General features: G+C 43.7%; 1 long non-coding RNA gene across 2 annotated transcripts in view; it reads right to left on the bottom strand.

Moving 5' to 3' along the window:
- The window catches only part of LOC148224157 (uncharacterized), a 37,708-nt gene extending 18,751 nt beyond the window's left edge, over positions 1-18,957 (bottom strand). Inside the window, exons 1-2 of one of the 2 annotated variants that reach the window (XR_015802090.1) lie at positions 18,873-18,957; positions 1,993-2,128 (exon numbers count right to left, since the gene is read on the bottom strand). This is a non-coding gene — a long non-coding RNA (uncharacterized LOC148224157). Of the gene's footprint in view, positions 1-1,992; positions 5,308-18,872 lie in introns of those variants that run through there. The other variant, XR_015802089.1, reaches the window with a different exon arrangement.

Here is an 18,957-nt window from a genome sequence, read left to right as displayed (position 1 = left end):
AGCACAAACCCTACAGATAATGAGTAATCATCTAAAAACACACCCCATCATTTTCCCAGTGAAATGCAGCAGCTACAGAAAATCCATTTACAGCCTGTCAAAGATGGGTGAAAGAAAGAAAGGAGAATCACAAAGGAGATAATTCTTCATCTTTCCCCCTTTTTAGTCATTAGTCAGAGCCCATTAAGCCCAGCTCCGAGTTCCCCATTAAGGAGAGAAGCCCCGTGCAGATATAATGGGGAAGTGGAATGTGAGGAGACCCCTGGCCCAGGCTGTGCAGTGCCATCTGCCACCACCAGCTTCCTGGGGACAAGGCTTCATTACCAGCACTGTCTTCCCAAAGGGATCTTGAATGCAGCCAGGCCACTGCTCTCAGGCTGTCTGCCAAGCAGCTTTTGCCTGAGAAAATGTTCAGTTGTTTCACCACTGGGAATACATTTTTATTTTAGAGTATCAGCATTTCCTAGTTACAGGTTCCAAGGGCAGGTTTGGCCCTCGGTGAGGAAATGCTGGTGAACAGCTCAGAAAGGAATCCACAACTGAGCCTCTTTTTGTTCATCCTGAGGGTTGATAAAGGGATGGCAGGACACACAAAAATGGACAGAGACCAAACTATTAAAGATACTACAAGATCAAATTCTATCATCAATAAAATACGAACTAGAGATACTCTGCAAGAATTTACCAAATCTAGTGCCAAAACTACCTGTCTTTTCAAGGGTATGGAGAAATAGCCACAAATCCTGACACGGGTGTTCCTGGTGAAAATTACATGCTGTAATTCCACATGCTGTAATTCCACATGCTGTAATTCCACATGCTGTCATTTCAATACAACATTGACCACAGCTTTGGATCATAATGCATAACTTAACACCAGCTCTACATTTACTACTTAAGAATATGGGAGACAAGTTTTCACAAAAACTTCCTGACATAAAACACATTAAGTGCAGAAAGGATGCCTGTCAGGGTGGTGAGGCTGGTGGCAAAAATATTTTGTGTGCATGGAAGCAACGTGGCAAGCTTTTGTAGGCTGCCTACAGACACGTCCCTCTTTACATTCTGGGCACACTCTATCCTGCAGGAGCTGGTTTTGTTTGCAGATGACAGGGTTCCTCAGCAACGTAAGAATGTGAAGCACAAACAGCATGTGCCAATAAGAACAATGCACAAAGTCAGTCTTGGTTCCCTTTCACAATCTGGTAGTTTTCCTTTCACGCCTTTCCCCTGCTATGCTCTTTGCCTACAGATTACACAACAATTTTCAGAGCACATCTCAGGTGTGCTCCTGCTGTGTACATGAAAATGCCCCAAAGGAAGAGAGGAAATAAAGGGCATAAATGTAAGTACAGAGATGAAATGGTTCTGCTTCACATGCAACTCCACAATACAGTTAAATACCCAAGGTCCTAGCGACATTATTGGGAAAATCTCGTACCTGATGCTGGTTTAGGTCTGTTGATAAGCAGGACTGCAGCTCTTTAGCTTAGCACTCATATTCATCCACCTGGATATGGTGAGTGCTTCTGAGTAATCATACTGGTTTTACCTGATCCATGAGTGGACAGGTTAAAAAGAGCTCTAATGACCAGTTTTACATCCAGGAAACAAGCACACTAGAAGAAAGCCACTTAAAGTTTGTTGTTTTTCCTTAATGGTTACATCTTGGAGTAGACCCATTGCTCCCTTTGGCACTTCTGACCACCAAAACATTCCTCAGTACTGATGTCACCACATGAACCAGATTTTAAATGCAGCCCCCTAACTATCACTGAGCCTTTTTCTTCACTGTCACCAAAACTCATTATCTTTTGCATCAAGCCTGATAGGCAATGAGGTGAACCACAGCAATAAAATGGCCCCATGTAGCCAACTCCAAAGTACTCTGTCATTCACACAGCCCCCCTTTAGCTGAGGAGAAGCAAGAACAGCCTTGAGACAGCATTTTTGGGAAGGTCCAGCCACCCAGGCTAAGCAATATTCACTTACCAGCTCTAGCTTTGTTTGCAGAACTTGAAACCAAGTGGAAAACAAAACCAACAGCTCCTCACTGCTCAGCTCCATTTGTCCTCTAGCAGCTTATTTTGGGGAGGGAAAGAAACTTGTTGCTGGACACCCTTCATGCCTTCACAAAGGAACACAAAAGAAGGAAACAAGTCATGTCTCAATTTCACTGCTCCCAGCAGGCTTATGTCCTGCATTCTGTCAATGCAGCCCCGATTATTTATATCACTGCCACTCAACAGACTGTGCTCTCTCCCAGACTGCCAGCCAAAGTGATTGCTCAGAGCCAAGCTGCTGCTCTTCTTCCCTGTCTTTTCCAAGGGCTCAACTTCTTGTCACCAGACAAAGATCAGCCTGAACAAAGGGAAAATTCACACATCCCGAAGTCTCAAAACAAGAAAGCAGATTCATCCACTGTCACAAGAACCAAGGGCAGAAGGAGCAATCAATTTGTTTGATCCACAATCTCTGGGAAGTGGTGTTGCATCAGGAGGCTCTGTAAGAATAATAAGAATATTTTGGTAGCTAAGCCTGTGAAGGGGGTGGTTGGAGCATCACAGCAGAGGTGACATTTAGCTGGCCATGTGCCTGCCAGCTTGAAGAGATCAGTCACTGCCTGATAGGAGAGGTGATGGATTTCAGAACAGAACAGGAACTATAACTCAGCACTTGAACCACGCTGGATGTGACCCTGGCTGCTCATCCAACACGTCCACCACATGACTAAAAGAACTGGGATAGAAATTCTTTTTGTCTGTGTCATTCCTCTGTTTTGTCATCCCTTACATTACCATCTGACCAGATGGGATGAGTGTCAAACGTCAATCTGCAGCATCTGTCCCACTCATTCTTAGCAGGATGTGGGGAATATATTATTTTACTTGGAGAAGTTATCCTCTGAAGAGTCACAGACCTATTCTGTCACTTATTCAACACACAAGGGCTTGTTTGGCCTGCCTGTAAGATGGAGAGAGAATCAGCTTCCCAGAATGTTGGTTTTTTACTACACTCCCCTCTAATTACGATATTTTAGTTGCCCAGGACATTTAAATTCCATTTTTAAAACCTGCCTTTTGAAACTCTTATGGAATTTAGTCATGCTCTGCAGATGCAGGGCTCTCCTAACTGATACCAAACAACTTTTGGGATGTCAGTTTTTATTTGCCTCCCAGGCTGCCCGCAGTTTTTGACAATGTCCAGACTCAAGGACAGAATCACTCACAGAAAATAAATTTTCAGCTAAGCACATTCATTTCCCTATTTGCTAGCATGGCTCACAGCCTCGTGGCAGTGGCATTTTCACAGGAATGTGGCTCCATGGTGAAGATAGGATCATCTTTGAAATGTGATCTTCGAAGAAACAGAGGTCATTATATACACTCTTCATTGTTCCCAGATATTGAAAACCACATTGTTTTGCTAAAACTGAATTACTAACATGAAGACTTTGAAATGCTTGTGCCATATACTTCAGAGGAAGCTTCCTGAGTTCCATTACAACTAAAAAAAGGATGAAAAATATGACTTCTAATATTTTTGTCTCTATTTAACTCTTTGGCTGTCATCTTCTGATATGGGCCCAGCATTTGCTGAATTTCATCCCCAGTCCAGGCCTGTGATGGACTGCTTTGACAGCACCTGTGCACACTGTATGTGAACCACAGCACTCTGTGTTATCTCAGCTCTCTATTTGCCTAGAGCAACAAGCAGAAAAAAATGTTGAAGAAAAGCTATAAGTATTTTCCCTTTTTTTTTTTCCCAAAAAGCCAGTAGTAAATTACGTGTGTAGAACAGGCCTGAGAACCGAGTTTAGATCAAACAGTTATAATAAAAATTAGGACAAGATAATAGCTACTAACCATAAATCAAATCATGACCTGTGTTTAAAAGTGGCAAGAAGAAAAGTCTAGAATATAAACCTTAATTTTTTCCTGCTTCTGAAGCAAAAGACAGAATGGGAATGAGTTCAACCTACTCCAGTTACTGCTAGATGATGGATGACTTCATTCATTCAACTTGCAGCATTCCCTGAGGTTGCCAAGTTTCAGAGAAGACAAAAACTCCAAATTCCAACACACCAAGCTGCAAAGCTTGGAGTCCCTTTGGGAAGCACTGTGGAGTGTGGGACACTCTGAAATGCCCACGTGGGCCTTTCCAGTACTGAAAAATGTCCATTCAAAAATGTATTGAAGTTTTACCAAATTTGGCCTCTTAACCTCAGACTTGGCGGTTAAAGCCCCAAACAAACAACAATATTCCAACAATATTGTTTTTCCAGTGCCTGCAGGGCCGTTTTAGGCGTCTGGCTCTGGCAAGGGAAACCTCTGTTGTTCTGGTGCTCCTGAAATGGAGAACAGTTCCTGCAAGCAAAGAGGAAGAAAGCTGCAGTCACATGCAGTGTCACACAGATGAAGTCATGCACTGGCATAACAGTGAGTGTTGTCAGTTGTCAAAGGCCATCTGTAGCCAGCAGACTTAAACTGTCATCCTGGAAAAAGATGCAAACAAGCCTAATGCGAGATTGCATTATCCTCCTCCTGGCATTCAATCAATGCAGCTTGTTCCCCCAACAGATATAGAAAACAAAGGGCCACATTCTTTTTTTCTTTTTTTTCTTCTTTAAAAAAAAAAAATCATTATTTTTTGGCAGTTGCTATGTTTTCAAAACGACAGGGAAAATGGGAAGAACCAAAGAACTCCAGAACTGAAGAGTCACTTGTCAAACGTGGCTTGTGTGTACTCGCTTGCTCCTACAGGGAGAGAGGGAGGGACTGCTCCACTGTTTGTGGAATTGACTCGGAGTTTTGACTGGCTCATTTAGGGGTGATCTATGTAAACAATTCGACACGCTGTTTGTGTGCTTTCCCTGGTCTTGGAAGTGTGGGGAGTTATTTTACAGTGTCAAACACGCTGTGGGAACGGCTGGGAAAAGATACTAAATAGGAGATCCATTCCTCGGAGCAGGAAATGGAGACACACTTAGCGATGATGCATTAAGTGCTCCCGAGGGAAAGCAGTGACGGCTCCCAGTACGTTTTGTGTGGCTCCAGCTGGTGTCAGATTTCCAAACCAACCTGCAACAGAAGCCAGATGTGCTGGGGAGAGGTCCCATCCCACCACGTGTAGGCCCCTGGGATGCACGAAGGGAAATATTCCAGGAGGCAAAGATAAATGTGCTTGTTTGGTTGGTCCTAGTGCAGGCAGGGGCCAAAGAAGAGGAGCACTGAAAAGTGAAAAATGAGCCTTGGGATCTGTGCCTGGTACTGATGCAAATGAAGGTGAAACTATACAAACAGCAACACAATCAGACCATTCATCAGTCCTTCATTAGCAGCTTTTCTTTGCAACTCCATCAGGAAAGAAAAAGCCTTCCCTCTTTTTATGAGGGACCAGGAGGGTTGAGAAGAAAGCCTAATTGGTGAGGGTAAGGCATGCACACTGGAGGGGCATTTGTAATGCAAATGTTCTAGCCCGGAATCCATAGGTGGTGTTAGTGTAATTCAATTTACACAGCCTTTGTCCTGCGGAATCTCACTGAGCATGTGATAGGGAGCCTCAGCTTGTGGCTGAGCAGTGTCTGCACAAGCAGAAAAGCTTCCAGGCGCCGAGCTAAGACACACATCGACATCGGGATCAAACCAAAGGCAGCCATGTTGCTCGGATTGACAGGAAAGGGCAGATTCCCGTAACACTTGCAAATCTAATGCTGGCCTTGCTCACCCGCAGGAACACAATCACCAGTAGTGAAAAATGACCGCTTTAAAATCTTTTGCATTCCTTTAACAGAAGAAAAGTTTTTCTTCTTCTACTCCCCCAGATGATCTAACGTTGCAGTTCTGTTTACATATGTGTGGATTACATCTGGGCTCCCAGATTTCCATATTATGAACATTCCTGCCACTCCCCATTAAAACAATCCGATTTGAGCTTTTTACAAACCTCTATGTCAAAATTTTCCGTGCCACTGGCTGCAAATTTTAGAGAGCTTTTGAGCAAGAAGTGATTCAGCTGTTTCCAGGAAATAAGTCAAAGGGAAAAACATATTGTCATGGTGATAGTAGAAAGGAAATTCTTAGAGTATTTAGAGGGTTGAGGTTTGGGTTTTATCTGGAAGAACGTGTCACTGGTAAGGTGCATCTTGTTGTCCCTGAAATAAATATATAAATATTCGAATTATAGAGAACCATAGAATGGTTTGGGTTGGAAGGGATCTTAGAGATCATCTTGTTCTACCCCCTGGCCTTGGACACTGCCAGGGATGGGGCAGGCACAGCTTCTCTGGGCAACCTGTGCCAGGGTCTCCCCACCCTCAGACAGAATTCCTTCCATGTATTTAAATTTCCCCTCTTTCAGTTGGGAGCTCTTCCCCCTCATCCTGTCACTCCACATCCTGATGAAGTGTCCCACTCTATCTTCCTTGTAGGCCCCTGCAGGTCCTGGAAGGTGCTGGGAGGTGTCCACAGATGAGGTGCTCCAGTCCCCTTGTCAACTTTGTGGCCTCCTTTGGATTTTCTCCAGCAGTTCCATGTCCTTCTCATGTTGGGGGCACCAGAACTGTATACAATATTCCAGCTGGGGTCTCACAAGAACAGAGTAGAAGGGGAGAATCTTCTCTCTGAAGAATTCTAACTCAGATGTACCTTGTAGAGTTTCTTGAATTTGAAGCCCCTAAATTTCTAGAGATGCCAGCATCTTTACAACTCTCTATGTAATCAGACAGTGCAAGCACTACCCACCTGCAGGACTTTGATGTGTAATGCAGAAACCAGGTGCTAGAGAAGATGAAGGCTCTGAAAATGAGGCCAGGAACCTGGTTACCCCATCCTGCCCATGGTAACCTCCCCCCAGTGCAGCTCTTCTCTCCAGACTGACACAAGGACGTTATGCAGGAAATGAGCAAAAAGGGATAAAATGTCTTGTCTGCACAGCCACAGAGAGCTGATTCTCCCTATTAAAGATTTCTCCTATTAGAATAAAACAAAGCCTTGCCAGGTTACCTAGAGAGATCACTGATGGGGATTTGGGGCAGCACAGCTCGGTTCTTACTTCTCCCTCTTTGTTGCCATCCAAACACTTGGAGCACAATGCACCACACTCACTGAGCTGCTGATCTGTGGTGTGACAGGGCTGGATTTTAACCACAGGGACAAAAGCAGAGGCTGAGTTCACAGCTCAGGCTCTTTGGAGGAGTGCCTTGTACCTCACTGGGCCCTGCCTCTGGACTCACAGGGCAGCCCTGATGCAATTCCAAGTGTGCTTGCATGGCAGCTGAAACTCTGCTGCAGAGGTAGGATTAAGGGAAATTATTACTTCAAAAAGAAAGTGCAAAAAATACCAATAATCCATAAGTAATTTGGAGGATTGCTTCAGGAAAACTAACAGAGCCACAGAAATACCATTAAATTCTGTTGAGGCACAAGGAGGAACAAAAGAAATTCAAGACCAAAAGGGATTAAGCCTTTGGAAGCAGACCAACAGCCAAGGATTCTTTGGATTTAAGGTCAGCCTTAGCCAGTGGCTGCATTGCAGAAATCGTATCTGAACAGATTAGAATAAATGCAGATTTCAGCATTGTGGTGCCTGAGCCTGAACCCTTGCCAGCCCTGTCCTTGATTTGACTTCTGCTTAACTCTGGGCCAAGTCTGAACAGCACTTCTTCACATCATGCCTGATCAATAAGGATCTTTTATGCATGAGCTGCCCAATTATGAAATCTCTAATACAGATAACTGACAATAGGAGACAGAGGAATTCAGAGGAGAAAGCTGGACCTGAACACGTGCTGCACTATTAATTTGTGCACTGTGTGCTCGTGTATACCTGGCTGCTGCAGACAGTTGGGAGTACAGATGGACAAATGTGATTCCCAGAATCAAATCCCAGTGAAATCAAAAAGGTGGGAGGAAGTTTGGTGATAGCTGGGGGCTATTGCAAATGTCTGTGCCAAAGTAGTTAAATAGAGATGGCCAGGTCCACACACTGACACGTTGTTCTTGCCAGTCTGGAAGGGACTAATTCCTTTCAGCCAAAAGGTGGGCATACAGAACAACAGGAATCACAACTGCAGAAACAACTGTCCATGGTGCTCCCAAATCATCCACAGGCTCAAATGCAAACCTTTAATTCTAGCTAAAATCAGCACAGCTGATACTTATCAACCTGGATTTCTTTCAGACCCTGCCTTTCCATCCCCCTTTCCATGAAAAGAACAAAAGAACACATCTTTAGAACAACTGAACATGCCCAGCTGCTGAACCTGTTTAAGCGTGACTCAGAGTGAAACATGAACTGCACAGGAGGAAAACACAGCCCTTGCTCTGAGATTTCACAGGCCTGGATCCCAGCTCATCATTATCCACACTGGACTTCAAGGAGAAGCTGAGGCAATGACCAGTATGGAAGTGACCCTAGTGGGGCCTAAAAGGACACAAACTGGGACCAGGAACAGCTCAGAGTGCTGAGCACTGGACAGTTTAATTCACTCTCTCTTCAATTTAGATCCTTACAAATTGGAATTATATGAAGGTGCAACATTTCTTCAGTAAAGCAAGAAGGCAGGCGAGACCTCCTCTGAGACCTCTCTGAGGCTCAGCTCTGATAAAAAGGAAGGAACAGTCAGTTTGGCCGACTCAAGTTTATCTATTTTTCTAGTTTTTTAGGTGAAGGTGACTCCCATTTTGTAGATTGTTGGTAAACAAATTTTCAGAAATCAAATAAAGAAGGTCCCAAAGAAAACTAATGAATATTTCTGATGGGCATTTTAACTTTATAGGCTGTTTGCAGGGCAGTCTGTGAGAGAATAACATGGTCACATGGCCTCTTGAATTAAGAGGCAGTGCTAAAGCCACATGCAAACATAACTGGATTTAAAACTAGATACTTAATTAGACTTTACAGATTACATCAAAAGAATTAAACCCATCCTTTTTTCTCATCCATCATTCTCAGGAACTTATTTTAGTAGTATCAAAGCAGAGTTGTTGGTATTTTGATGCAGTTTCAACATCCCTTTTAGAAGGAGAATGGACCCAAGGCATGATCCCCCTCCACTTCAGCATCCTTTCTTGCCTAGTGGCTGATGCTTGTGCAGCCCTTAAAGACATTCCACAAAAATTACCGGCCCCACCTAGCATTTTTTATTCACAACTGATAAAGCTCTTCCTATAGCACACAGACTACTTTCCCTGGATTGAAGTGGGAAAACCAGAACTGGCTGGATCCTTACTGAAGCCTGAGATACAATTCAGAGAAACCTAAAGCAGATTCAAACAAGCCCAGCTTGTTAGACTGAGAGCTGAAAGTTCTGGCTGCAGCAATCCTGAGGAGAGTTTTCATGGGCTGACTTTTCCCGTTTCTGGACAGAGTAGTTCAGGGTCTGCTTGGATCCCTGGAAGCCACCCTGCAATTCCCAGTGCACACACGGCCTGAGGGGGAAAGCCAGCCTTTGTTACAGCCCATGCACTCAGCCTGCAGTCATCAGGACTGTCCTGCTGGGATTACATCACCCTGGATTTACTTTTCCTTTCTAAAAACTGTCCTTCCAGATGCTACAGCTCAAAAATACAGCGAGAACAGCAACACAAGTACACTGGTTTCTTTAGTCCAGGGACACTAACAGTGGTGAGGCACCAACAGTTCTTATCAACCACTTTTATTTCTATATCCTTAAAAAGGAAGATATTCTTGAAAAGCCCTTGTGAGGGAACTAATAATGAGTGCTGCTGGGTCATTTTGGTCTCTAAGACATGCTTGGGAAGCTCCTAGGCAGTAACCAAGATGATTTATATGTGAAGAGATCCTTTTGGGTGGATGCTGGTCTGCAGGAAGAGCCCAGTCTTAAAGCACAGGCACAAAACAACAGATGTTGTGATGCACCAGAAAGGAAGGGGAAAATGCATTACCACAGAGCTTGCCAGGTGTGTTAGCACTGAGACAGGGAAGCCTCACAGCTCGTGTGCAGCAGGAGATATTTCTGGAAACCAAAATACTTCCATTACTGCAGTCTCCATTTGCCAGCATAAGGAATTTCTCATATACAGTTCAAGAACAAAGTTATAAGTTACAGGCACAGTCTATGTTCATGAGAGAAGTTTTTATCACACAGGGTAAATGGAGATTCCCTTAATGCACAGAATGAAAGCTTTTCTGTTCAGTCAATGCTGCCAAGAGTGATGTCAAAGACACAATATATACCAGAGACCCAGGTGGAAAGAAATCCTCCTTATTTCTAGCCCAGGGAAAATTCAGAGCTAGAACTGAACTTTAGAAATTCAACTTCTAATGGGATACCCATAGACCTTCAAGCAGCCCCTAGATGAGAGGGAAGTTAAAATTCAAATTAAAGCTTCTCTTTGAGGTCCCCCTCTATGCCTGGAAACATCTGTCATACATGGAATTATCCAGTCCTGAAATGCGGTAGTTCAAAAAGAAAATTAACATCTCCCAGGACCATGCTCAAAGCAATTGGGAGTGGCTTTTCTGGTTTGGGGAAGTGAATTCAATGCCTGCCAACATCAATATCTTGGGTAGAACTGCAGCAGCTGTTGGAACTATCATGCCTGTGTTGCTTATATTCAACTTTTACCTCAAAAACTACTGATAGTCCTAACAGTTGTACTGCTTGTGACTAAAAATGAGAGTGAGCCAAATGAGTAAAAAGCAGCGAACTTGAAGCAAATTTCCAGTTATGAGTAAACTTCAGGTTCAGCGAATCACAGATGCAATTTCATTATGGCCATACTGTAAATTATGGACAGACTGGAAGAGCCCGGTGTCTCAGTTTATTTGGAATGAACACAGTTTGCCACAAGAAGAGGGCGCCTCTGTCAGTGAATGTGCTCTCTCAAGGACAGCAGTGCCTGGCACGTCAGCTTGGTGCTCTCATTCTATCATAGGAAAGATTAAGACATATTTCTATTAGATCAACACTGGCTCAGCACTAGGGAAATATTTATGCTTCCAAAGGTAGGTGCAAATATTATTGTGATTTTACACAGGGCAGAATGGTAACAGAGACAAATGAGGTCCCTTAATTACCACCCCCTGGAAACCTGACAGTGTTGTTTCAGGTTAAACTTTGTTCTGCAAGCAAATGTATTTATTTAGCATTTATCTCTATCCCAGGAGCCATGAGCAGCTCAACAGGTATGTTTGGAAATTGCTGCTTCTCTGTGTCTGATGCACCCAGGTGAGGCAGGCCATGCAGAGAGATGGCAGCCAGAGCTGTGCAGAGGGCTTAGACAAGGACATTTGTAACCATCAATAATCCCCTCAAGTGCACAGACAGTCCAAGTAACACCTACATCCACCGACTTTGGGGGGAGACACTCCTAAAGGCTCAGGGTGTCATGCCTGGAACGAAGTTTCATTTTCCCTAGCAGCAAAGCAAGGTTGGTATTTACTGCAGAGAGCTATTACAAGGGTTGCATAATGTTGGCAGAGTGCTGTGAGCATGAAATATGCCTTATATCATTAAATATGTGACAGATGTACCTGCAGAGAACTCATTAATTCTGATTTCTATTCCTGTTAGTCTAGAAATATTAGCATCTAATTGTTAGTTTCTAAAATATTCTGACAAACTTTTTTTAACTGCAAAACTGTGTCAGCATTTATTTTGGAATATCAGATGAAGTCTGTTCTCTTGTACGCCTCTCCAGTAATGTGCTACAATAACCTCAATTACCTAACACAAAACGGAGGGGCCTCAGCAGGAAGGCTTTAAGGAGGAGCTGGGAGATCTCTGCTCAGTGAACACAAATGAAGAAACCTCCAGTGGCAGAAGAAAATTCTGAAAACGAAGGCCAGGCCTGCTGCATGTGTAAGGCACAAGCAGGATGGCAGCACTGTAAATACTCGGAGGTTTTGCTGCAGTGCCCATCAAGGAGCAAAGGGCTGAGTGAGACACAGGCAGCAGCAGCAGTGTGCTGTGTGCTGTGTGCTGTAGCTGCAGCCTGCTATAAAGAAATCCAAAGGAATTTGCATATCTTCTTCCCTTAAAGAGCATCTAGTGAAGAAACACTGATTTTCTCTCTCCTGATGCTTTTATTCCCCTGGAAGTCTCAAGATCAGTTCATTCTACACAGAAACCAGGGCCTGGAAGTGATACCAATAGCTGTGTACAAAACCCTGCAAAAATGAATTCATCCATCTTAGTGGCAGCCAGAGCTCACCCTCCCAAACACTGCTTCCCTGGAAAGGACAGGACACCACATGTTGTTCCATACAACAGCATATGGGGACCAGGAATTTACTGGAGGTTTCCCCAGACTGCAGCTTTGGGGACAAAATCTTCTATCAGCTTAGACCTCTCAGCCTGCCTCACTAGCATCTGTTGACTTGAAAGCCTGACAGAGGAAAACTTCATTTAACCAGAAAGATACCAAAAAAAGGGTATTCACAGCACAGCAGCAGTACCTTTGTAAACACTGAGTAAGAAAACCAAATTAGACCGTGAAATAAGAAACGCTGCTTTACACCACAATTTGCAGCAATTACAAGCCTGATCAATAGCAAAGTTGGAAATCAACTTACTGGCCAAGAGATCTTTGCAGGAAATAAGCTGTTTAGTTATTAAATGATTTGGGGAGGGAGCAGAAGAGAAGGGAAATGCTCAGAGTAAACACGTGGGAATGCAAACATTTGCATAGCGTGGCAGCACAAGTGAGGACAGGAGAAATCCCAGTGTGGCTTTGCTGAGCTGTTTCCCACAGTCCAGGTACACAGCAGGGAGCTACTGCATTTGCATAGGCAAATCGGGGCAGTTTTCCCTCTCTGCTCACCTCACTGCCAATTATTCATCTTTTATTTGGTTGTTCTGTTAATCCAGAACACAGGTCAGTCTTGCTGAGGCTGAGTTGTGTTTGTTCATGGAACAATAGGCTCAAACAGCCTCCAGCAGGAGGCCTCTGCCTGTGACTCCAAAAGTCCTGGAAGCTTTTCCTTCCAAGTGTGCTCAGTGAGCAGCAACACTTCCCACAGGATCTGAGGGGTTTTACTGCCACAGTTTTATTTTTAATTCTGACTGAATATTCACTGGCCACACGTCTACCTTTGCCTTCTTTTTGTTTGATGAGGTTTTTGGATCAGCACAGTGTGATAGCTCACCACGAACAAGAGTTCAGTCTCTGCCCATTCCTTCAGTACCTTGCACACTGCAATTTCACAGAGCTCAGAGTCCCAGCTGAGTGGGATGAAAGGCTTTGAGATCTGTTTCTAAGCAGTACCATAACTCAGAAACCTCTAACAATATTTGCACTTTAGGAAACCAAACCAAATTTGAGTTCTTAGCTAGCATCAGTGCAAAAAAGTAGCTTTTTCTGTCAAACAAATCACGGTGCATAAGCAAATGGCATATTGAATTTCTGAACTACTGCTAAGCAAGGAAGCAAACCCTAGGAAAGGATAACACTGGTGCTTTGAAGTGCAGCAAGGCTGAGAAAATGTTTCTGACAGGTCTTAGGAAGAGACTTCTACTCAGCTTGGCACATTTTCTTTGTGCCATCCTGAACTATCCTGAGAATTACAAAGAGGACGCATGGAAGAAAAGAGACAAAGGGGCTTGTGAAGGGTCAAATAGTTCAACAGAAGCCAGAGAATAAATGGAAATATCGGCACAGTTTCATACTTTCAGTCCTGTGTAGAACTTCAGTGACATGTCATTTAGGCTGTGTTAAACATCCTCAGGTAGGTACCAGGTATGCTACAATACACTGAAAAAACACATTTATAGCAACTTCTGTTCCATGTGTCTGTGGGATTTTATCTGTAGGACTAATGAAGGGTATTCCTGCTATTCTCTCAGTAAAGCTATTAGTACAAATGGGACCAACTCCTACTGTCACAGACAGCATAATGCTGAAAGGTTTAATAGGCTGTTTGGCAGGAGACAGACAGAATAGATCCAGCTGCTAAAATGGTGACACTGACACTTTGCCCTTTGTTACCCGTGTTCTTATCTTTCCCCACAGAAAAATCAGTGTTGGATGCTGCAAGCTGCCAGTCTGTGGGTTTGTAGTTAGCCTGCACTGCAATGGCAAAGAGGAATTTATTTCCCAAAGAGGAATTTATTTCCCAAGAATATTTGCAATCTGTTGCTATTATAGGTTTAATTAAATATAGCTTTAGGACACTAATTAACACATAATAATTACATGCTCTGACTCTCCTCCACACCCATCATCTAGAAAATATACAAGATTAAATCAAAATAGGAACACAAAGTAAATTCATGGCATGGCCTCACTTCCTTCCCATTGAAGTCAACAATAAAGTTCTGAAATAATCAGGCAGAGAACATTGTAGAGAATAAATTCCCCAGAAGTAAATTTTTGTATCTTGACAAGTTGGCATTACGTGACAGTTTCAGCATTCATTTATGGGTCATGGTTTTATTTTCACGATTTTATTTTCACCTGAACAGAACTGTGCAGACACACTGGGTACCCTGAAACAGTTAAAAAGAAAGATATGCAGGGGGAAAAATAATCATCCAATCCAAGAAAAACAAACCAAGCTGTACATGAGATAAAACCCGATATAAATATCGTGCCTTTGCAGCCAGAAAAGGGCCAGGCAGTTTTTTGCATCCTTCACAATTAATAGGCCAGAGCACTGTTTCCAGAGTTCTCTATCCCTCAAGAATTCTTACCTAACCCATCTTTAATCCCTCTGTGTTTTCATCTGAGAGCAAGAGAAGAAAGCTCCACCACCTAGGCTCCCATCTTGTTCTCTCCAATATTTATGAGAGCAAAAAAATATTTGAACACATGTTGCAAAGCATGACTAAGAAAAAAAATCATTCCTGACATGCCATCCCTATTACACCCACCCAAGCAATTATTTATTTGCAGTGGCCTGGCCTTCTGCAAGGCTTTACAAGGGATTTATCTGCCGTAGGAATTTGTTTCAGACAAGTCACTACGTAATGAAGCCACCTCTGGAAGGAGGGATTGCTTTCTTCCTGCCATGGGCATTACCCTCGGAATCCTGCGGTGCGTGTCTGTCCCTGTCACCAGCACGGCAAGCAGGCTCCCCGCAGGCTCGGTTGTCACACGGAGCAATGCGTGGGTGTCGCTTTGGTGCACTACCTGTTGCTGTAGGATTTAATTCCTGGGGACATCATCCCGCGTGGAGGTCCTTGGGAGCCGCACCAGGGACCAGGGACGCCGAGCCCAGAGCGGGCGCGGCACTCGGTGTTCTCGGGTGCCACCTGCCGGCAGTTTATGGGTCACGGCCACCTCTGCGCTTCCCAAAGGAATTTTGCCTTGCAGAGGTGGGAATGTGCCAGCCACCACGTCCAGCAGCGCTCCTGAACCAAGCCTGTTCTGTTCACGCTGCTGCTGGTACCCCACCGTGTCTCAGCAGTTGATCCCAAGCCCCAAAATGCAGGTCTCGACTGCACGACTCTAAGCCCCGTGGTCATTCTGACCAGCGGTGAGGCTGAGTCTCCTCTTGCTAAGAGATAAAAAAGTGTATTTTGTGCCAAGATCTGGGCTCAAAGCCATGAATCCCTCAAGACCATGAACCCCTGTGTCCCTGCAGCTCACAAACACACGGATGTAAGACTCCAGTTCATGCCTATTCCTAGAGAGGGACTTACCCTCGCTCTGCAGACAAAGGCATCACACTCTGTTCTGGGAAGAACAAACCGGTGTTTGTACAGATCTCTGTCATTCCAAACCCAGCAGAATAAATACCTCTAAGATATTGCCATACCAATTCCTCAGATATTCCCATGAGGCACACGAGAATTTGGCATTATTTGTGTGTGACAAACAGAACCTAAATTTACAAGTGTATGAATCAAACAGGGAATTTCCAGAAGCATTTTAGAATGAGAAGACCATTGAGCTGCTCCTCTTAAAGAAAACCTCCTGCCACATGTAGGCTGCAGAATGAGGAAGAAATTCAGCTCTAAAATTCTCTGCTGATGACACAAAACTCAATTTGGAAACATTAGCTAAAGAAAAACACAAACCTGTTCCTACAGCCACAGCTATGAAGACAAATTGCATATACTCACCAAATGGAAATTAGAAGTATATTTAATAGCAGGGCTTAGCAGAAGCAAGTGTACAACTATTAAACCCTGTCATACATTTTTTTGCCAAAGGATCAACCCTAAGAATAACTAAACCCACCCTGTAAGTATCTCAGTGCAAAGAGGATTTAGACATGTGCAACTAATGAGGGATGTATTAATCCTGATGCATAAGAATATTTATACCCATACTCAGTGCTGAAAAAAAATCCTGAATATAACCTTGTATTCAAATATTCCACGAGCAGCTGCCAGTTCCTGTTTGCACTTCAAATCCCAGCCTGGAGTGCAACTGTTGGGATGCAAATTCAGGCAGCATTACTTGTCTGCGAGTCCAATTAAAGACACAGACCTGGTGCAAATGGCAGAGCAGGGCTGGTTCAGCTGCACATGGCACCGATCCTGCACCGCTGCTGTGCTCACACAGCGTTCAGCATCCCACCACTCACCCCTCTGCTCTTCTCTCCAATCCGGTTTCAAATATCCCAAAGGAGAAAATATAAACTCCCCTGAACAACACTTCCTTAGTACCCACACTGTAAAGAAATACTCCCTCCTAACCAGAATAATTTCACTTTTTCGAGTTTTCAGTCCAATACTGATATGACTGTAAACAATTCCATTCATTTTTCGGCTTCTATGTCTCCTACTGAGGAGCTCAGTGAAAAGAAGCTTTTTGTATACTGAAAGAAAAATCCCAAGAAACCGAACCAGATTCCCCTAGAGGAACGAAAAAGGAAAGGCATACCAGCCATACAGCCACCAGCTGAAGGCCACTGCATGACAGTCTTTCCTCCCTGAAAAATAAAGTTATGCCTGTCTTCTGACATTCCTTCAATCCTTTTTATGAATTCATGGTTCCTTTCTTGAGCATTCCCTGCTGTTCACCCAGAAACATTTGCATTATTTGATTTTCACAGCTCAAGGAGTGCCTGTGCTCCCTCAAATTTCTGTATCCTCTCCTACAGTTTTCTCCTGCTGTGTTTTTCTCCCATCTCAAAGTTCATAAATAATATTAAACTTTCCTCCTTCCTCACATTCATCCAGGTCTCCTCTTTCAGCTTTCCTTTCTGTGCAGCACTACACTGCTCCTCTCTGCTCTTCCTGCTCTTGAGCCATCAATCCTTTCACAAAGCAAGACCAACTATTTATGTACCTGTTGATGTGACACGTACGTTTTTATGGAATGTCACACATCCATGGTACAGAGTCACAGCCTCCCATCAAATGTGAGATCCCGGGTGCTGTGCCCCAAAACATTAAATACCAGTTAAATCTCTCAGCACAGAGCCACCATCCCTTTTGCCAGCTCTTATCTCCTGTTCTTTCCATAGCACTTATTACCTTGGATAGGTCTCTTAAAGAACTTTTCTTCCCTTTCTGACACCTTCCCACTAACCTTACCACTCCCTACCCTGATCTAAGAAATTCTATTTATTACTCTTATTAGCTCTAAATTCTACATCTCATTCCAAAGAATTCCCCCTGTGGGGACTGATACAAACGTAGCCAACTGTTCTTCTCGAGAGATGAACTTCAAACTTGGAGGCAAAGTGTAAAAATCTTGGTTGAATACTTGTCCTGCAGCAGTGGCAAAACCACTTCCAGCAGCCCCCTGCAGCTTTGGGAGCACTCCCCAGCCCAAAGAGCATGAACAAGTTGTCAGCATCATTGTTCTGCCGCTGCCTTCACTGCACATTTGAATGGAAAAACATTCAGGAGGAAGTTCTGATTTCTATTACCATGCTGCACAAGAACCCTGCTCATGAGCAAGACTTCATTTGCAGGACAACTATATATAGAACAAAAGACAATCAGGGCTCCAAGGAATTTACTGTCAGAGATGAGACACAACACATGGACATTTTCTACAAGGGAAGTAATGAGCAAATAGTATTGGCCAACATGAGAAGTGCTAACCATACAATTATGACCAAGATTTTTGTCAGCATCACTGTAAGAACTCATTTCAGAACTTTCAAAAAATGACCATGAAAACAAACAGTTTGATCCAAACAATGTAATTCCTAGCAAATAAGGGGAAAAACCTTGTTGTTGATAGTAACCTTGACTGCAATGCAACTTCTAAAGATTAAGATGCTTTTTTTACTGTATCTGAAATAATGTAAAGCTTTTTTGCACAAAACAGCTAACAGAGAACAGCAGCAAAATTTATATGAAGGAAAACCTGGATCCTTCATAAGACGTGATAAATATAAATGTCAGGCCAGCCAATCAATTTTAATTAACTGGAAATCAGAATTGCAAGGACAGACTGCATGAAGCCTACAGAGTGTTCATGTTCTGGTACTGATGAAATAAAAGTAATAGCTATTAAATCAAATTATAATTAAGAGGTAATGTTAAGAACCAAGAAACATTTATTTTTCATCAGCGTTAAGTTTAAAGAAATTTCAGTAACAAGCTCTTACTTTGACCCGGTTTGATAAAGGGAACAATACCACAAGGGCAGTTGTAGAAATGTGGGGAGGTGTGTGGGGTTGTGCTTTTTTCCTTTTTAATATTTTCTCACTGCTGTAAGAGGATGACGATAGACACCATCTTCCCTACTTGCTAAACCAGCTACCAGAAGGTTTTTGAGGCAAGAGCCCCCAGGCACAGGGCACTCGTGGGAGAGCCAAGGGGAGGAGAAGCCCCGAGTGCTGGCAGTGGCTCCTCGGGGCGCTGAGAGCTTTGCTGCTGGCCCAGCACAGAGCGGATGAGGAGCCTCATCCCAAGGTTCCCAGGTGAAGTCACTGGCCTGGACCCTTCCAGGAGGAAATCAACACTGTCCAGCACCTGGCACCTCAATCCATCTGCTCACCTCTCAAAAGCCACGAGAGGGAAGGGAGCTGCTCCCAGCTTAGAAAGCAGCATGACCGCAGTGCTTTGCAGGAGCCTCCGGCACC

Source organism: Sturnus vulgaris, chromosome 3, assembly GCF_052056855.1.
Source record: "Sturnus vulgaris isolate bStuVul1 chromosome 3, bStuVul1.hap1, whole genome shotgun sequence".
In the NCBI taxonomy this organism is placed as follows: domain Eukaryota; kingdom Metazoa; phylum Chordata; class Aves; order Passeriformes; family Sturnidae; genus Sturnus; species Sturnus vulgaris.
Note: the sequence above shows the minus strand (reverse complement) of the source record. Positions and strands in the feature narration are given on the sequence as shown.